Here is a 21236-nt window from a genome sequence, read left to right as displayed (position 1 = left end):
CATCTGTTGTTCTTCATTCCCCACCCAAGAGTGCTCCTGAAAACACCTGAGGAACAAAGACTGAACTGCGGGAAGTGCTGGAACCAGGCTAAAGACATTTCTAGCCTGTGTATGGAAACCAGGAAAAACTAAACTTTAAAGAAAAGGCAGCTTGTGCCTTAAGATTCTGCAAGCCTGCTTGTATCAGGGGCTATTGCATTTCCTCTCCACACTGAGGGGTTTGCATACTGGATAATAAATTCATACTGGTTGAGGTTTGGACCAGGGCAGAAGGGCACAGCTCTGGGGTCCTAGACTGGGAAGCTGGTGGTTATTTTGGCTGTAGTCTCTCTATTGTTGGTTCATGCAATGGCTGGTCAGCCTGCATGTAACTGCAGCTGGGTGTGTTTCTACCTGTGTGAATGCTGGTGGAAGTTCAGGACCGGGAGCAGGTCTGCAGCTTGTCACAGCAGGACAGTGTGAGAGGGAGCCCAGGCTGGTAAGTCAGAGGGCTCAGTGGTACCGTCACAGAGGCTTCCACTCACTTTAATTTATATAGGACAAAATTCTGCCACCCTTACTCCATGGGTAGAACTTTTGAAGTCAGTGTTTGAACTTCAAAGATGTCGCATCTGTGGGCCACATTCAGTAACTTAACTCATCACCATTCACTACTCATGGAGCCAGATATTTCTCAATGTGAGTAAAAATGGCAGAATCTGGTCCACAATTTTATGTGTCAGTCTCTGCTTAGGAGAAACTTGGGACTAGCCTTAGAAGAATGCTGGTGTGTTATAGGTCAGGATTGGTCTGCATTACTTGGCAGAGCTCGAACACATTAAATTTGCACAGAATCTATCTACCTGGTTCTGACCAGTGTTATCAATCCTTGAATGCCACACTTAATATTTATTTTAATTAAAAATTGGGGTTAAGTTTTAAAAAGTTCCATAAGAGATCTTATAAAGTCAAGACTCTCCTCAAGATGTTTACTTGTTAAAAAAAATTTGCTTCATTTTTACTCTCAAAAGCCTATTTAATTAATGTAATTTCTCCACCAACCCTTTACATTTTTTTAATCTGATAGGCATTCTGCCCTTATATGCATGTATATGGTTCCCTTGACGGCAATGACAGTCACATGTAAGCATCAGAACCTGTCTTTATAAAATACCAGAGAAAACGCGGGAAGGCAGTCAGGATGAAAAGATGGTGGTAGACAGCTAATACGCTGGTGAACAATAACAAATAAAGATTTCACTTTAATCCTGACTGATTGTTTCCTTCTGCCAACGTACTGCGCATGAATTAAATTCAAGGGGCCAGCTTCTGATCTCAGTGCAAAACATCATTCATTATTATTTCATTCTAGTAATCAAGTCAGCGAGTTGACATGACACATTACGTTTAGAAGTGAATTGGGGCAACTTCCTGTCTTCCAGCCCTCTCAGGATGTGACTTACAATAACTCAAAGTCCCTTACATGTTCACTCATTGATATGTAACTCTCATGTTACCTTAAAGGTGGACCCTATATGCATTCACTTTTTTTTTTTTTAAATCAGACATAACTGGATGACAGAACTCCCTTCCATAAGTGCACTTCTGGCTGAGTCTTGTTATTTCGTGCTCCATCTACACAGATCACACAATTTTTCTCCTTTTTCTCATATCCATTTGCAATTCTAATGGAGTTCCATCCAATCCCAGCTGTTATTTTGATCTTCTCTCTCTCTCTCTTTCATTTTCTTTATCTCTTGGCCTCACATGGTGCTCCTACAGCCTTACTTCCACTACCTGCCCTTGCTTCTTTCCACTTCAGCTCCCAAATGCTCTGTGTAGCTTCTTTGAACTTCTGCCTCAGTGCCTCCGCTTTAACCACAGCTTAGAAAATCCATTCACCAACTCACTCAAGGCAAGAAGGAAGCTTTCCAGGGCAAGGGCGATAAACCTCTGCAGAATCTAAGCTTCCTTTTGGTTGCAAAGACAACTTTACAAACGTGACTAGAGAATAAACAGTAGAGTGCGAGCTTCCCAAGTCTACATACAACTCCAATGCCTCTTCAGCCACACATAGTTGTGCCAAACTGCAGCAGGACACTGCTGCTATTAAGAATCCTGTGGGAAGCAGTGAACCGGTAAGTATCAGGTCAATTTCACTCTGCTGCTGTTTGACAAAGCTATTCATTAGGCAGGAATCCTCAAAAATTCAAATTGTAGGAAGGGTAGAATAATGAAGACACCATACCCACCCACCTTTGCAACAGCCAAAAGACTCAAGATTGGGAAAACAGAGAGCCCACTTCTTCATTCTATCGCCCAACGTGGTTTCAAATGTATCAGTCACTTGCTACCAGAAGCTGATATGAAAGACTGAGCCCCTCTTGCTCCCAGCAAGGCCCACGGACAGCATGCCAATGGAAATCCTAGCACTTCCCCTGCAGGTTATGACAGTGGTTGGCTTTTCATCTGGGTGTTAGACTGTGGATAGTTTCCCTCTCCCATCCTGTGTCTTGGTATTTGGCAAGTAGGCGTAGTCCTCCGGCACTAGTTGTCAGGTAAAACTTCCAAACCCTATGTGGAGGAGTGGGATAGGTTAGAAAAGAGAAGTACGGTATTGAGAGAGAGAAGTTTGGGAGACAAGGAGAAGAAAGGAGAGACAGAAAATGCAGGGGAGGAGCTAAGAACCCAGTGTTGGAACAAGTATTCAAGGAGATTGAGGGTGTGAGAAGAATAAGGAAACCAACCCTGACAACACCACCATAAAAGATTTATAGGAAAGAAAAAGTGGAATAAAGCCTGGAGGTACAAGCAAGTGTGTTTAAAATAAGGGAGTCAATTAGTATACAAAAGTGTGTGAAACAGAATGTTGATTGACATTATGTCACAGATGGAGTAGAGAGCATGCCATTTTTTATTCTTTACATTTCAAAGGGAGTGGTTCTGGGGCAGATGGCAGCACACATATTTTTTCAACCTGGCTATTTGGCATCAGATACATTTTTTAAGCCATGGCTTGAACTTCACAGAGTTTCCCGGCTCTAGCTCCTCAGAAAGACATGAGAGCTCAATCTCACCTCATTCTGTAATATGCTGAGGGAACTGTTTGTTCTCTTGCTCCAACAGCATAAAAGGCTGAACTATTCAAAACTCTACAGCTATAATGCAGTGCAATAGCCTGGCACGAACATACAGAACTAAAAACAGAGAGGAAACCAAAAGGAAAAGAATGAGGCACAGCAGCTGGCTCGTTAGTGGATTTCATTGCTTTAAAACTACTTGTTTCTCCACAAGGCCTAATGGGTCCAAGTTTCAGCATACACCTACAGTTATCATACCTGGTTTGGGCAGTGGCAGAAGGAAATAATCCTACTGCACATGGTAACTCGCCACCACAGAAAACAAACAAAGGGCAAATGTAGTTAAAGAATTTCAGATGATTTGGTGGTGTTGCCATCTCCTCCCTGCCACCACCCTGCACAAAGCCAAACAGGTTTTGCACCAGGGACTGTGAAAGGTTTGGGGGAGATAGGAAGGAAGCCATTGTACCACTGCTACTGCTATGGTATGCATAAGTGACCATCTGCACATGCATTAGGCCTATGGAGACACAGTTCACTCCCCACATCCTCGCAAAAGTCCCTCAATCATAATGTTTGCATGCAGTACATAAAAGTTGTCCCTTGTGTGGCCTCTTCACAACTTGTCCACCCCTGCGCCAGAACCACAGCCATTTCACTGCATTTAGGACCTTCAGGGCTCACTGGGAACTGGGAACAACATCTGGTTCTTAACAGGCAGTAAATGAAAGCTGTGTATTCCCTACATAAGTCCTTCACTCTCTGTGGCAGACAGACTTTTGTTTTGCCCATTGCTTGATAACCAACCTGCACAAAAAATCTCTTAGTCCCTGAAAGTCATTCAATAAACGGTTTTCCTTCAGTCTGTAGTAATAAAACTATACAACACTATAAACATTTTCCACATTTGACTCCAAGATATTTGGCTCTCTGGCTAGAAACATTACTTCTTTTGTTTATAAGTTATAGCAGACCCCTTCAGACCTAATCTACCTCAGGATGCCAAATATTTTTGTCTTCTGTTTTTCACTATTACAAATGTTTCTAAAAACTATATAAGAGAGCTGAATGAACATTGTAACAGGGCCATCCTTTTGAGTTAGGCACATCACATATCAGATACATCAGAAAAATAAAGAGATGCCCAGAGAACAATTTTCCTTGACAAGAGCCTCTCAATACACAAAATTAAGATTAGCATTAAGAGGAGGTATGTTCCTAATTCTCTCAAGCAGTGAGAGGAGAACAGATCCCACGGAGAACAAAACTTACCTTCCATGCAAAGATCAATTAAGGGGTTGAAAGAACTGTCAAAGACAGTCAGCATTTTAGGTAAGCTATATTGAAGGATCTACTTTTGAGACTGTAGATGTGTCCCTGTGCCACCCACCCAGTCACCCTGGCCTTGGAAGGATTCCACCTCCAAAGAACAAAGAAGCCAATTCAACTATCTGCCTTCCTGCTAAGGCTGCCAACAAGATGTTGCAGTGGTGATTTGCCCTATAGCAAATTCTCTTCACTAGCAATTGGACTAAAAGCCATCCATTTGTTTCACATAGTGGAGGCTACTGGTATTAATGTCAGCAGCTCATAATAAATTGTGCTCACTACTAACCAGAGCCATCTTGAAACTGACCCAGGTCGGTAGAGGTGAATAGCTTCCATTATCATTTATCTGAGCCGGGAGTATCCCTTCCAAGCATCACATCATTAGGAAACAAATAGGACACAAATTCTCAAAAGGTTAAACAAAAGAAAAAATGCAAAATAGCAAACTTTGGCTAGGACTAATAAAGAAAATGACTATGTTTTATCACATAAATGCTATGATGATATGCAATGGCTATACTTCCAAGCTGATATATAATTATGTTAGTAGGTGCTGTTCCATTACAGATGCAAGTGAAAAGCCTCATTCTGTCTATCTTCAACTGACTGTATTGTAAGTGGTTTATCAAGAGGGAATGTGGATTTATAGTTTAGGGTAGAACACATACTCAGGTAAAAACAACTTTCTGGAAAGTTTGGTCTCAGGCATATCTCCACATCACTGTTGTAATTTGGATGTTCAGATATATTAGTTTTTGAAATACTGTTTAAATATAGTTGACTGAATTGTTTGTAGCATGTGTCTGCTCTGGCACTGGAGCTTAAAGGAAATGATAAAGATTTGAAAGCACACTTTCTATTAAAATATGGAAACGTCCCATTTTACTCTAGTAACATTTCATAATCAGCAGATCCAGTGAAAAACATGCAACGTGTACCTTTACTATACAAAGTACTGCTATTCATAAAACATGCCGATTCTCCATTGTGTGTCTTCTCAAGCAGAGATCAATAGTCTCACGAGCATAAACATTTCATTTTCACCATGATTAAGGACATTCACCAAATTAGATCAATTTTAGAGCACTATCTTATTTGCATTTATTCTGTTTCAAAGTTCAGATTATTACATGAAGGAATGCATTTAACAAAGGATTAATGTAAAGATGACACTGAGGGTGAGGTTTGGAAGTCTAATGTTCTTGTTCTCTTGGTGTTCAAATTGCAACTATATGGCCACATTTTTATCTAATATAAATATGAATTAACTACACTGATTTCATTCAAATTACTGCAGATTTTAACTGGTACAACCCATATCAGAATGTGTTCTATCATCATTAAATTACTTGGTTCTGTACATATAATATAAACTGTAATTATAAATAACTAGAATCATATTGCAAGTTGCTTACTCCAGTGTTCATCATTAGCAAATAGCTTTAGATTTGTCATGTTTCTTTTATGGAATCAAATTTATTTTAGTAAAAAATTTCTATAGGTTTCTTAATGACTTTATAGTTCTCAGTGGATACTTTATTCAAAACCTAATAGAAATGAATTTATGCAAAATAAATTTCTCTCCAACTAGAAAAAGAAAATTGGGCATGATTTTTTGGAAAGATAATTTAAAAACTGGTTATTTAGAATTGTTATTTACTTAAATAGGGTCATAAAAATATCCATAACCAATTTCCACAGCACAAAGCTGCCAAAACTAGTATATAATACTGGTTACCAATGAACCACAATTTCCATAATAAGGGTTGACCAAAAAAATGCCAATTCCTTGATTGTTTTGTAAAGACAAATGATCTACAGTTGGTAGAAAAATCAGTCGTGATCCTGCAGCTTGTTTCTGTGGCTAAACTTCAGAGTAAATACATGCAGGCACAAACGACTACTCACTCTGAGTAAATTGCAGGGCCAGTCTGAAAATAAATCCCAAATATTAAGGATTTTTTTTAAAAAAACTATAGAAATAAACTGATACTTATACAAAGGGCTCAGTCCTGCTCCCAATGAAATTAATGGGAGTTTTGACAGACTTCAATGGAAGCAGAACCAGGGCCACAAATAAATTAAGTATATCTAATATTGAAAGGTATCATGAGATTGAATTTGTGTTAAACGTATAATTCAGATGAGAGTTGATTTAGGAGGCTGTGGATATGGTTAGAATGTTTGTTACTATATCATGTGTTAGGTCGATGTATGTCAAAAGCTATCTACCCTTTTATACCATACTGATCCCTGTGGTACCTGGATACTTCTCAAATTCTAAAGAGTAGCATGAGCTTCTGATATGTACTGGTTCATGTTCTGCACCCACTCACTCTCCACCCCCCAATGATTTAAGGTTCCTCAGGTGTAAATCAGCACAGAATTTTGGCTTACTGTGTTTAATCAGGTGTTACAATTCCATGCAGCAGAGGATGGAGGTGTGCCCTTTCAATTTTGCCAATGGATCTGAAGTGCAACATAGAGGAGATCAGCCACTCACTCTTTTCCAATAGTGATTCTTTGACCGTGAAGGACTATTACTTGATATGTCACAAAAGATAACAGTTATTTCTTTTAGGAAGGATCGCATGTACATCAGCACACCCATAAACCATGCATAGGTATGGGGACATTGATATGGATGTGGTACTTCATCAAGTTTGTCTTTGCAACACCAGCACCATTCACCATCTTTTCAGTTTACCTATTGTAATCTAAAAGGGGTCCAGGTAGCTCTCTGCAATGCATACCAAAAAGGAGGTATAGTTGCTGCAGAATTAGACCTTTTTTCTCATTGGGAGGATGGGGAAGGAAGATTAAGAAAGAGGAGAAGGGGACAGGGATTGGAGAATTGGAATCCAGTTTTAGCTATTAAGTATTCAACACTGAATATGATGGGCAATATTGTTGCTTTAAGCCACTACAACTGGCAGGGGGAGGGGGTCCACGGAGGATGATCTCAACACAGCTGTCCAGCAAAATGCACTCAGGAATGTGGACCTCAGTGGCCCCTATATTTCTCTTTCTAGAGGGCACTACCATGTTGTTGTTGTTGTTTTTAAGAAAAGCATGCCCTTTCTCCTTCACCTCTCTCAGTTAGCCAGTACAGTAGGTGGGGAAGGGGGGAGGATAAGGAGGGACCACAGGACCTTGCCTTCATCCTTGCCCCATATATACAATCCTTTGTTCTTTCGGGGGGGTCTAGTACCATTGTAAGCACCAGGCTACCCCACCACTCCCTATACCCTAGAACCACAAGGACCTGATCTATGCCTGGATGTTGCACAGCTGCACCAGTATGGGGAGAAAGTACTTTTCTATCCTCTCTCTCCTCCTTCACTCCCCACATTTTAGGGGGGTGGGGGGAGGAACCTATACAGGACTGGAAACAATCTACTGCTAAACTGTAACTATATGGCTCCTCATTTTTTGAGCCCCAAATGGAAGTGACCTGTAGAAACAGTGGTGAGGAGCAGGGGGAGATGGGACATGACAATGGACTGTCTGGCTTTGCCCACAGAATTAAAATCCATTTCTAGGGGGCAATTTGGTTTCAGGAATTTTTCTAATGATGGCTCGTTACCTCTCCCTCCCAAACCCTGTGCCCCCTTTAGAAAAAAGTTATATGCACACCGGCCTAAATAATATTCCTGCATTTAGGGAGGAAATGTGTCAAGAAGATCCTTGTTAATTCCCATCACGAGACTTATGAAAGAGAAACCCAACCTGTTGCAAAATGGTTCCAGCAGCATGAGTTTGCAGTGTAATCTTTTTCCACTGACATATTTAAGCTCAGACTGTCGGTTAGTTTTTTTCAAAACAGTACTGAAAAATCATGTAATCAGAGAGCACAGTCATGGTTCATAGCACACACTGCCTCCTGGGTCACAGGGAAAGCTTCCACTTGCTCATAAAAGGAGTGGGCAGTTTCCCCTCACTCCTTGTGGGGAGGCAAGTACCATCGGTTGTACAAGCCTAGAGCAGTACTTTCTTTGGTATTTATATGGCCCCTAGTATTGTGGTATCTGAGAACCTCAAAATCTTAAATGTATTTATCTGTACAACACCCCTGTGAGATAGTATTTGCCTATTATGACCATTTTACAGGTGGGGAAGCGAGGCCTCAAGTTACTTAGTGACTTGCCAAAGGTCACACAGGAAATGTTGTGGTGGAACTGGGAATTGAACCGAAGTCCCCTATGTCATATTCCCTTCACATTTCCACTCTGGGGAGCAAAAAGCACCCCATAAATGTCTGGGTGTTCATTCCTCACCAGGCACAGATGGACCCAGAATGCTTCTCCCCTAAATACAAAATCAATTATTTGTAAACACACTTTAAAAAAGAAGTTCTCATTAATTAATTTTCATTGTATTCCATCATCATGTTGCTGCAAGATTCTAAAGTCTCAGTGACTAACCTAAGGATCAACTAGGGGATAAAATGAGGTTAAATTAATTATGAATTACATTTTAAAAAACCCACTTGTTTCCATTAATTTGATGTCCCCCTACATATTACATGGCTACCTTCTAGAGATAGGCAACCACACAGCTTTGCAGAAGCATTTGCTCCTTAGCTATTCTAGACACAAGCAGAGGTTCCCAATCATGCCAAGGTGCATGACAGTTGTGAGGTGGACCACAGCCCACTAGGAAACAGCATGAGACCACCAGAACCATTTTCATTTGTAATTTCTACCCTCTGAAAATTGCTTAACTCAACTTTACTTCAAACGCATAAAAGTTATTCCCCACCCAAGATGGAATAGCTCACTTTTCATAGCCTCCTTTAATCTGGAATCAACAAGGTGGCTAGATAGCAACATATGTTTTTACATATACTGAACATTTACTATGGTAAATGAATCAAGGGAAAACAACAGCACTCAAGAACATTAGACTGACTTGGAAAAATATCCAGATGATTTTGTTTGGTTAAAGAAATATTTTGGCAGCTTCTGACAGATATATGGAAGTCATTTACCTGTAATTGGAGGGTCTTTGAGAGGTGCGGTCCCTATCTGTATTCCCCTATTGGGGTCCATGGGATCTGTATTTATGGCACCCTGAAATCATGTAAGAATCTCACTGGCCTCTTCCGCAAGGCAAAAACAACCGACTCCCCCAGTGTATACAGAGGAGGAAGATGTTGAGCCAGATCCACCGTTACTTGTGGTACTGACAGGTGTATCATCGTCCTCATCTGATGATGCAATCACCCAATCTCTGCATGATGACCACAGGCAACACAAAGAACTCTTGCACATGGTGGTAACAGAACTTCAGATCCTACTTCATGAAGTTTACGATGCACAGCACAAGGTCTTTGATATCCTACAGCCAACTGAACCCAATTGGGTAACTCTCCCAGTACATGAGGCAATCATGGAACCAGCCAGAGTGGTATAGCACAAACCTGTATCATGTACCTCTACTCCCAGAAGAGCTGAAACACAATACTTTCTCCCTACAAAAAGGGGAGAATTTTCTTTGAGCACTGGTTTTGGCCTTCAGCTATCAGCCCTTCCTCATCACGCCAATCTGAACTCCAGGGAGAGCGCTGAGCAGGGCGTTACCTCTCCACTTGCTGGATGTCAAGTAGGACTTCTCCATATTCTGATATAGTCTATTATAGGAACAAATTATGTGTGTCTTGTGACAGGGTCAGGTCAGATGGCTACAGGAGAGTGATAGAAGGCAGATATATTAGCCCCAGGTTAAGCAGGTCCCTTTTCCCTGGGTAAGGTAACAGGGGCAGTTCCAGAAAAATCAGGAACCGGCTGGAACCAATTAAGGCAAACAGGCTAATTAGGACACGTGGAGCCAATTAAGAAGCTGCTAGAATCAATTAAGACAGACAGGCTAATCAGGGCACCTGGTTTAAATAGGACTTCACTTCAATCAGTGAGGGGCACGCAAGGAGCTGGGAGCAAGAGGCACAAGAAGCTGAGAATGAGTAGGTGTACTGCTAGAGGACTACAAAGTACAAGCATTACCAGACATCAGGAGGATGGTCCTGTGGTGAGGATAAAGAAGGTGCTGGGAGGAGGCCATGGGAGTTGTAGCTGTCACACAGCTGTTACAAGCAACACTGTAGACAGTTCGCAAAAAGAAAAGGAGTACTTATGGCACCTTAGAGACTAACAAATTTATTTCAGCATAAGCGTCCGATGAAGTGAGCTGTAGCTCACGAAAGCTTATGCTCAAATAAATTTGTTAGTCTCCAAAGTGCCACCAAGTACTCCTTTTCTTTTTGTGAATACAGACTAACACGGCTGCTACTCTGAAAACTGTAGACAGTTGCAATCCACAGGGCCCTGGGCTGGAACCCAGCGTAAAGGGTGGGCCTGGGTTCCCCCCATCTCCCTCAACTTCCTATTTGAGACAAGAGGAGGTGACCTGAACTGTGGGTCCCACCAGAGGGGAAGGACCCTGGCCTATCCCCGACCCGCTAGTTGGGTCGGCAGAGACTGCGGGGATTGTTCTCCCTCTCCCCATGCTGGCCAATGATGAGGTTAGCTGAGTGAACGGCAGGTTTGAGCCACTAGCAAAAGTGACCAAACTGAGGACTGCCATGAATCTCTGAGGCGAGCAAATCTGTCAATAAGTGCAGGACCCACCAAGGCAGAGGAGGAACTTGGTCACAGTCTATAGTATGGCACATAAAAACAAAAACTCTTTACCAAGAGCTATGTGAAATTATATATATTATTTGAAATATTTAAAAATTTGCATATTTCTTATGCCAGCATTAGAACAGGTGAAACTCCTATGAAGCTAAACCATGATAAAAATGGTGCAACAGAGTGGTCAAGCAGTCCACGTTCTCCTGTTACACGATTCCCCCAATACATGTAGAGGCAGAATGGAGATTATTCTTTTCAACTGGGTTGCTGAATCTGCAATTCTATTTTACAATAACAAGAGCTCCATCCCACACTTTTCTTGTGTGAACTCCAAAAGTCATATAGAAATAAAGGAAGTAATTTTCCGTGGATTGGGCTAGAGAGCTTTAAGGGACTGGCTATCTATGGAAGATCTGAACAACAACAACATTGCAAAAACCACAGTAAAATACTTCAAGCGAATTGCCATCTGTGCCAAAAGTCTGACAACAATATTGTTTTCATCTTCTTAAATCATGCACAGTTTAGTTTAGGGGGGAGATGAGGGAACAGGATCAGCCTTTTGCCAAAATGCGACAACTAACTCTGCAGTTCTGTAAGTTATCCCCTACTGCATTGTGAAATGCTTCATACACGGGGACCTGTTTCATTACTGGTCTGTTAACAGCTTCACAGCTCTGAGTTTGGCTGCATTCACTCTGTTTTGCATCAAGCTGGCCTATTGTCGTCATTTGTGAAGAACTGAAATGCTGCTACAGTTTGTAACCTAAAACACAGGGGGGAAAAAAGTACACAACAGCTGTTCATATTTTCAAGGAAGTCTGTTATAATGATGTCATGGAAAAAAGGCTGGAATCTAGTAAAACGTGTCAGACAGGCAGGCCATTCAAGCCCCTTAAACAATATGCGTACACATGTTGCGCCATGTACATTACATTACGGTATAAAAAGGCAAAGACTGGAGTGCATTAAAATATTATTGAGGACAGGCAATTAGGGTCTTTTCATAAATTTACTTTAATAAACTCAGTTTACTACTGGAACTACCCAATAAAGCAACATACAAAAGCTACAGTACTAGCTCCATATCAAGCAAGCCCATTTTGACCCATCGAACAGTTTAAAACTATATTTAAGCCACTAGCTAGCTGGGACTATATGGGAATTCAGAACATCTCCCAAAAGGGATTCTGTACACAGAAGTAAAAGTAAGAAATTAAACACAAAGCATCAACTTATGCATTCTTTAAGAGGTAAGAAGGGTTGTGGCTCAAATTCTGCCTTTACACGTATCAGTGCAGCTCTCACTGCAGTCAATGGGAGCCCCACATGTGCTCCAATTTGACTCATTCTTGGCAATCAGACTTTCTGCAACCACATGTGCTCGGCTATTCCATCTCTTGCAGCAGCCTGTTTGTACACTACTTTCTGTGCTCAAGCAAAAAGAAAAGGAGTACTTGTGGCACCTTAGAGACTAACAAATTTATTAGAGCATAAGCTTTCGTGAGCTACAGCTCACTTCATCGGATGAATTTGGCAGAAAAAACAGAGGAGAGATTTATATACACACACACAGAGAACATGAAACAATGGGTTTATCATACACACTGTAAGGAGAGTGATCACTTAAGATAAGCCATCACCAGCAGCAGGGGGGGAAAGGAGGAAAACCTTCCACGGTGACAAGCAAGGTAGGCTAATTCCAGCAGTTAACAAGAATATCAGAGGAACAGTGGGGGGTGGGGGGGGGAGAAATACCATGGGGAAATAGTTTTACTTTGTGTAATGACTCATCCATTCCCAGTCTCTATTCAAGCCTAAGTTAATTGTATCCAGTTTGCAAATTAATTCCAATTCAGCAGTCTCTCGTTGGAGTCTGTTTTTGAAGCTTTTTTGTTGAAGGATAGCCACTCTTAGGTCTGTGATCGAGTGACCAGAGAGATTGAAGTGTTCTCCAACTGGTTTTTGAATGTTATAATTCTTGACGTCTGATTTGTGTCCATTCATTCTTTTACGTAGAGACTGTCCAGTTTGGCCAATGTACATGGCAGAGGGGCATTGCTGGCACATGATGACATATATCACATTGGTAGATGCGCAGGTGAACGAGCCTCTGATAGTGTGGCCGATGTGATTAGTCCCTATGATGGTATCCCCTGAATAGATATGTGGACAGAGTTGGCAACGGGCTTTGTTGCAAGGATAGGTTCCTGGGTTAGTGGTTCTGTTGTGTGGTGTGTGGTTGCTGGTGAGTATTTGCTTCAGATTGGGGGGCTGTCTGTAAGCAAGGACTGGCCTGTCTCCCAAGATTTGTGAGAGTGATGGGTCGTCCTTCAGGATAGGTTGTAGATCCTTGATGATGCGTTGGAGAGGTTTTAGTTGGGGGCTGAAGGTGATGGCTAGTGGCGTTCTGTTGTTTTCTTTGTTGGGCCTGTCCTGTAGTAGGTGACTTCTCGGTACTCTTCTGGCTCTGTCAATCTGTTTCTTCACTTCAGCAGGTGGGTATTGTAGTTGTAGGAATGCATGATAGAGATCTTGTAGGTGTTTGTCTCTGTCTGAGGGGTTGGAGCAAATGCGGTTATATCGTAGCGCTTGGCTGTAGACAATGGATGAGTGGTATGATCTGGATGAAAGCTAGAGGCATGTAGGTAGGAATAGCGGTCAGTAGGTTTCCGGTATAGGGTGGTGTTTATGTGACCATCGCTTATTAGCACCGTAGTGTCCAGGAGGTGGATCTCTTGTGTGGACTGGTCCAGGCTGAGGTTGATGGTGGGATGGAGATTGTTGAAATCATGGTGAAATTCCTCAAGAGCTTCTTTTCCATGGGTCCAGATGATGAAGATGTCATCAATGTAGCGCAAGTAGAGTAGGGGCATTAGGGGATGAGAGCTGAGGAAGCGTTGTTCTAAGTCAGCCATAAAAATGTTGGCATACTGTGGGGCCATGCGGGTACCCATCGCAGTGCCGCTGATTTGAAGGTATACATTGTCACCAAATGTGAAATAGTTATGGGTGAGGACAAAGTCACAAAGTTCAGCCACCAGGTTAGCCGTGACAGTATCGGGGATACTGTTCCTGACGGCTTGTAGTCCATCTTTGTGTGGAATGTTGGTGTAGAGGGCTTCTACATCCATAGTGGCTAGGATGGTGTTTTTAGGAAGATCACTAATGGACTGTAGTTTCCTCAGGAAGTCAGTGGTGTCTCGAAGATAGCTGGGAGTGCTGGTAACGAAGGGCCTGAGGAGGGAGTCTACATAGCCAGACAATCCTGCTGTCAGGGTGCCAATGCCTGAGATGATGGGGCGTCCAGGATTTCCAGGTTTATGGATCTTGGGTAGCAGATAGAATACCCCAGGTCGGGGCTCCAGGGGTGTGTCTGTGCGGATTTGTTCTTGTGCTTTTTCAGGGAGTTTCTTGAGCAAATGCTGTAGTTTCTTTTGGTAACTCTCAGTGGGATCAGAGGGTAATGGCTTGTTGGAAGTGGTGTTGGAGAGCTGCCTAGTAGCCTCTTGTTCATACTCCGACCTATTCATGCATCGCACAGGACCTGCTCACCCCCTGCTCATCATCTAATAGAAGAGCATTAAAGAGGGGAGGATCTGCAGTGGGATATGGAGTTGTCAGAGGCAAACTGAGGCACATGTTCTACAGTCATTTGGGAGCCTACAGTAGTATTTATTTTGCCCTTATAATGGTCCTTACAGATTTTCTTCTGCTGGGGATCTGAAGATGTTTACATGACATTAATGTGGTGCTAGGCAGGATAACTGGGCATTTCTGATAAGATGAGATCTTCTGTTTCTAAATTTACTGAGAGAATTTAAACATTTAAGCTGACTCTCTTGCATATTCAGCAGCTGGATAAGTAAAACAAGGCTGGCCCTGTTTAATGCCTTGTAGCCACAACATAAATACATAGACCTAAAGGAACCTCATTTTACTATGTATGGGCTCAAGATACACAGAATACATATCTTGGAATACACTCAGTAGCTGGAATATAAAATGAATTAAAATATGATACAATTTAGGGATGAGCTCAAACATAAATCCTGTATCCGAGTCCTTAAATTTTTTGTTATTGTTTGGGAAGGAAGGTCAAGAACTAAAACCTGGAACCAGATCACAATTCCTGACTGGCCCAAATTTCTATAACAGGCTGAGCCAAAACTTCAAATCCAAACTCCCTTTCAACTTTGGGGCATTCAAAACGCAGATACAAATTCTGGAACACAGACCCCTTTCTAGTGAAAAAAAAAAAAAAACCTTGCACAAAGATGCACAAAAATCAGGCAAATGTTCTAAATGACTTGTTGGGACTCTTCCAACCCCAATTATGATACTCTGAAAATAAGTTTGAGCTATCGGCTGTAGAGCATCTCTTCACAGTGCTATGTTGTCTGCAACTGCAACCAACAGTCACAGTTTACACGGACACCTACAGGACCAGTGAAGGGTTACTCATATGTCTAAGTGTTTGCAAAACTGAACCCCAAACGAGGAAAGTCTTCACAGAATGCAAAAATGTTGATACTATCGGTTATGATTTATGCTTTTGTAATACAGACTAGCTTAGAAATGGCCAGATAGAATAGTGTAAATCTGGAATAACTTCATTGACTTCAAAGGAATTAACTAAATTTACACCAGTATACATGAGATTGAAATTGGCCCTATGCTTTATAAAACAGCACATTTATACTTTATGTAATTTGTACAATACAATGGAAAAGATGTTCAAGAACAGTAACTCAACAAAAATGTCTCAATAATGCTACCAAGCTGATGAACACAAGCCTGCTGAGTGACACTTTGCATTCATTTGAGTGGCAGATTTCTTAATCTGTCTGTTAATCAATTGGCTTGTTACTACTATACTACTTTTATGATTTTTGCTGGCTTAGAATATCAGGGTTGGAAGGGACCTCAGGAGGTCATCTAGTCCAACCCCCTGCTCAAAGCAGGACCAATCCCCAATGTTTGCCCTGGATCCCTAAATGGCCCCCTCAAGGATTGAACTCACAACCCTGTGTTTAGCAGGCCAATGCTCAAGCCACTGAGCTATCCCTGTTCTCTTGTAGGACGTCACGTAGCTCATGCTATGTGCACTAAACATTGCATAATTGAATACCCAATGAACCGTGTTCAAAAGAATTGCATTACATCATGGCTCCTCCAAGCATTTAATATACAATCTGTGTGTTGCAAATGTTGCATAACACAGTTCAAGTTGTGGGTGGAGAGGATGAATGTGTAAATGTGGTGGAGGAATGAGTGGGCAAGACTTAACAGCTATGGCCCTGCTCATACTTATCCTTTAGTGAAATCTTACATCTAGTTCACCGTCACGGAGACTATAAATCTAATAAATATTAAATGCCCAATTCTGCAAATCAAAGTGAACATAAACCCAGCAGAAACAGCCCTTGTAGGAGGTCTCTTGCATAGGGGGAGCCCAGGTTTGCTGAGCCAATATAACAGCAGCTATACCGAAATCACATTTGCTACCAGTACAATGGGTACGGCCATTACATTCCTACGCTCCAGCAGGCCATGGGTAACCAACACAACACAGAACTACCAGAGCGCCCATCAGCTCTGAGATGATATAGGGCTTAAAGGCTGCTTAAAGACAACTTTGCACCCACTGAGCTGCACCAGTTGCACACAAACTGGGTGCCATGGTCTGGCCCCATATATCTATACCAGGCAATCTGCAAGGGAAAAAGAAATCTCTTCCCTAATTAATAAAATATGTATTTGAGTCTCAGAGTTTCCCAGTCACAGTGCCACTGATCTACTGCTTATAATGACTTAGACCCTGATCATACAAATACTACTGATAGCTAAAAGTGGGCACTGGAGCTACTATCACTTTGCTTGAGAAAATTTAACCCTTTAATGGATCTCACTTTTACTTGACAGTCAGCTTGCTCTTTATGGTCCCGATCCTGCTCCCGTACTGATGTAGATAGCAAAACTCCCATTGACCTCAATGGCGCAGGATCAGACCCCATTTCCCTTAATTTCACATACCTAGTAGGCTAGACTACATTGGTATGGGTATATCCAACGGAGATTGGAGACTTATGTTAGTAGGAATGGAAAATGTTGTGGATGGAAAATGACCAAGGGAGAGGCCAAAGACTTGGTACATAGATGAGATATCAGTAGACCTCAGAAAGATAAAGCTATGTAACAGCCTGGCATATAATCATGAATTTAGGAAGAAAGCTATAAAACTTGCTGACCTCGAATAGGGAAGTGGCAAGAAAGATGACAATACTTAGTAGCCCTGATCCTGCAATCAGCACCATGCAGGCAAACCCATGTGCCCAAGTAGCATTTACTGTAGGACTGGGACCAGTAATACACTTTGTAATATCCTAAGCAGTTGCTTTCCTTTGTTAATATTTACACACTTCAAATACTTGTAGACTGTTAACATGGTTGTTCCTTGAGTAAGCAAACTGAAAAAAATTAACTCATACAAAAACTACATAAAAATAAATGTTTCTTTAAATTAAAAACAGAGCTGTAAATTTGAGAACATTTCCTCTTAAGTATTTCATGGTAAGTCAAATTTTGAAAAAATCTACTATTTGTGCTGTGTGAATTTCAGAACCAACACCATATTGCTTATTGTCAAGTGACCACTCCCTTTCTCCCCCTCCTTTTTTCACTCATTCTGTGCACATAGGTGTCAAAGGTGTCCCTTCATACATTACAATTGGCAACAACAATGATGCTAATACACTGACAGAGAGAAAGACGGGAACGAGTAATATAGCCAAGTTGCCTGTCACATGACCAGAAACCCAGCAAAACACACTGGGACTGATTCTCCAGTGTCTGCATCTTGTGTAGTCATTTACACCTGTGCAAAGTATAAAATGCTACCAAATCAGAAATCTCCACCCAAACTGGTAATAACATTTCAGACCCACTAGGTGCAGATGGATGAATATATGACAAGGAAAGTAGTAGAGAACCAGGCCCAACATTTGCTATCAGTTTTGTGTTATCCAGGTCTGTCTATAAGTAGACCACTTTTCAAATGAGCTTGGGTTCTTAAGCTGTAGATTCAAAATCAACAGCATTTAAATTTGTTTTATAGTTTGTCAAAAGGAAATATTTCAAAACTTTGCCTTTAGAAAGTGCCAAACTTTGGGCACGGGGAGTTATTCTAGCAGGGCTGTGAAGATAATGGAGTTTGGAAAACAGAAGAAAAAATCAATTACTATCTTAATGATCTCAAAAATGTCTTTTACACTAGATTTCTATACAAACAGTGTGTAAAGCCGAAAAGCACCTTCTTAAAAACAACACTGTCTGTACACATTCTATTTACCTACAATCTAAGATTCTCAAGGCAGGAACTGCCCTACGTCTTCAAACAGTTTCAAGCATTGTATCGACATTTAAATAACAACATGCCTATTTTTATAAGAGAAGTTACAGTTTTATTTTAAACTTAATAGACATCCAATTTTTCCTTTTCAAAACCTGGGCCTAGGTAACAAAGCACCAGAGTCCTATAAACTTTCTAACACCAAACACAAATTAAGCAGTGAAATTGCTCTAGGGAAAGTTCCAAGAATGTAAGAGTCTCAACATAATTTCTATATCTTAGGCTTTGATTTTTCATCACACTCAAACAACATAAAATATCATACTGTCAAGAATTATTACTCCACCATGTAATATTTTCAAGTATTTCCCTAGTTGCAACCAACTCATGGCCCTTTGCATGTAGCTCTCATATCAGATGATAGAGGTTCCGTTGACAGAGTAGTTCAGAAACTGCAGATTGACCTGAGATGCTAGACCCAAGGATTCATATCTCATAAACCATCACAGCATATATTGTTAACTATTGTGAAATTTGTCACTGCACATGCTGTTTCCTATGAAAGAGTGTATGTGAGTAATCAGTATTGTGCCTGTCTGCATAGAAAAATGTCAGTATTGCTGGTGTAAAACAAGACTCAGTTTTACTTTCTGTGCCAGCTGTCATCACAGGAGTTTATAACAGTATCTCCAGTGAGTACAGGACCTACACACCGAAAAGCTCAAAATCCTTCCTCCCTTGCACAACTCGGGGTTTTAATCAAAAAACTGCTGGTTTTTCCAGTACAGAGCTACTGCTTGTTTATCTCATGGGAAAGACCAAAGAATGACAACCTAGTTCTGTACAAATGCTATTATTCAGCAATACCCCAAAGGGAAGAAAGAATGTTTCCTGAATACAAATTGTTGATCCATCAATTCTTGTCTGAAAATCTAAAATGGGCAACAATAGCCAGATTAAGTCAAGCCTGGTGCTACTGGTACTCTCTGTGCTAACTGCAGAGCCACAATACTGATATTTTCAATGAGGATTAAAAGTGTAACTTCTCAGTTGGTTCCTATTCTTATATCTGAATGCAATATCCTACCATTCATGTTTTGGATGGCAGTCCACATATACAAACAGAAACCACCTTTCCGCATGGTTGATCAATGCATCCGATGAAGTGAGCTGTAGCTCACGAAAGCTTATGCTCAAATAAATTTGTTAGTCTCTAAGGTGCCACAAGTACTCCTTTTCTTTTTTTCACTTAAAATACACTTTCACTCCATTACAAAGCAGCATATTTTCAATTATTCTTATTTAGGTTTTGTTTTTTTGTTTTTGTTTTTTTACTACATCTCCTGAACTGCCATTCTTCTTCTAAGTCTGCTTCGTGCTGGTGCTTAATAACAATAGTTATGTCTCTAATGTAAACGAAATGACTGATTCAATTAAATTGATATACTCCTTACCTGCAGAATTCCCAGCGTTCAAGAAATCTTCTTGTCACTTTTGTGCTTTAAATAAAACAAGAGCATTCCTCGCTGGGTGACCTACAATAGAGCAGAAAGACATATAGACAACATAATATGGTACATTTTACATAAGCATCAAATTACACTTTAATGAGAAAATTAACAGTTAAACATGTAGCTATTATCTTGCCGTAGCTTGCATTTTATGGATACTTGTGCCAAACAGTAAATGTTTGGCAGGAATCACACAACATGAAATGCACATATGAATAAGAGGTACCTTTCCCCTCTTTCAACATATACGCTCAGACACGGAGATGTTTTGATTGCCCTTTATTCTCTACTTGTAGGGTTCATGTTGCAGTTATATAAATTAAATAATTAAACTCATGCTGACACTAAACCATAGTATTTTTACAACTAAACAACACGACCAATAAAACTAGTCACTTGAGTAAAAACTGTAGGATTGAGACCAAAAGCATTCTAAGTTGTTGTCAACTTCTGAATCTTGCAGGAAAAATAAAAAAACCTTCTTGCTTTAAACTTTTATCTGATTACATTTTACTGAACACCGAAACCTAAATATTATTTCACAATCTGAAATGTAGCAAAACAAAATAATATTAGTGTCAATTTTGTTAATGCACAAAAAACCAATAATCACACTGTAAACAACAGACTTTCAAATTCCAGTACCAGGTAGAGATTTAACTATGCAATCCCTTATAAAGAATTGAAGCTGTGAGTTTAATCCTTCACTTGTCATGCTGGACATGTTCCTAGGTATTTCAGCCAGTTTCCTTGACTGCTATTTAAAATATATATTTAGTGCTGCTCTTGTATACAATAAATTTCCATAGATTTTCAATGATAATTTACTATTACTTAATAGACATGTTAGCTGGCTTGACTACTATGGAGTCATAAAGGACTTGATTGAGACTCTTATATTGGGATGATGGTTTTGTTTTAGTGCTGCTCTTACCAAACAAGTGGGATCACCCATCCTGCTCCATTTTTTTTAAATGTATACCGTATGTTCCAAACACAAGAAAGTAACACACACAATACGGTATTTAGGGCCAAATGATACCTGCTCTGGAGTGGTGGGAGAGAAACCCAAGAGCCCAATTCCACACCTAATAAACTCACACTAGATGCATCCATAATGAGGCCTCCTACACCATCTGAGAGCCCAGTTCTTCTACCCTATTAGTATTGAGTAGAAGCTTAGAGATTGATCCTGTAAACACTTCTTCACGCGCCCAAGTTTAGCCATGTAAGTAGTCCCATTGAAGAAGTCATGTGAGAGTGTTTGCAGAATAAAGGCCTTAGTCTGCAAGTAATCCCCTGAAGACTCATTAGATAATTAAACAGTAAGCTAGTAACAATTTTAATGATAGTG

At 40.7% G+C, this 21236-nt stretch overlaps 1 protein-coding gene across 5 annotated transcripts in view; it reads right to left on the bottom strand.

The window, feature by feature from the left end:
- BMPR1B (bone morphogenetic protein receptor type 1B) overlaps positions 1-21236 on the bottom strand; it is a 381540-nt gene that overhangs the window by 235129 nt on the left and 125175 nt on the right. For all 5 annotated transcript variants that reach the window (XR_006280595.1, XM_043512644.1, XM_038400136.2 and 2 more), the window contains exon 3: positions 19826-19906. The gene's annotated coding sequence lies outside the window, so the exon portion shown is untranslated. The remainder of the gene's footprint in view (positions 1-19825; positions 19907-21236) is intronic.

This window comes from Dermochelys coriacea, chromosome 4 (assembly GCF_009764565.3).
Source record: "Dermochelys coriacea isolate rDerCor1 chromosome 4, rDerCor1.pri.v4, whole genome shotgun sequence".
NCBI lineage: Eukaryota > Metazoa > Chordata > Testudines > Dermochelyidae > Dermochelys > Dermochelys coriacea.
Note: the sequence above shows the minus strand (reverse complement) of the source record. Positions and strands in the feature narration are given on the sequence as shown.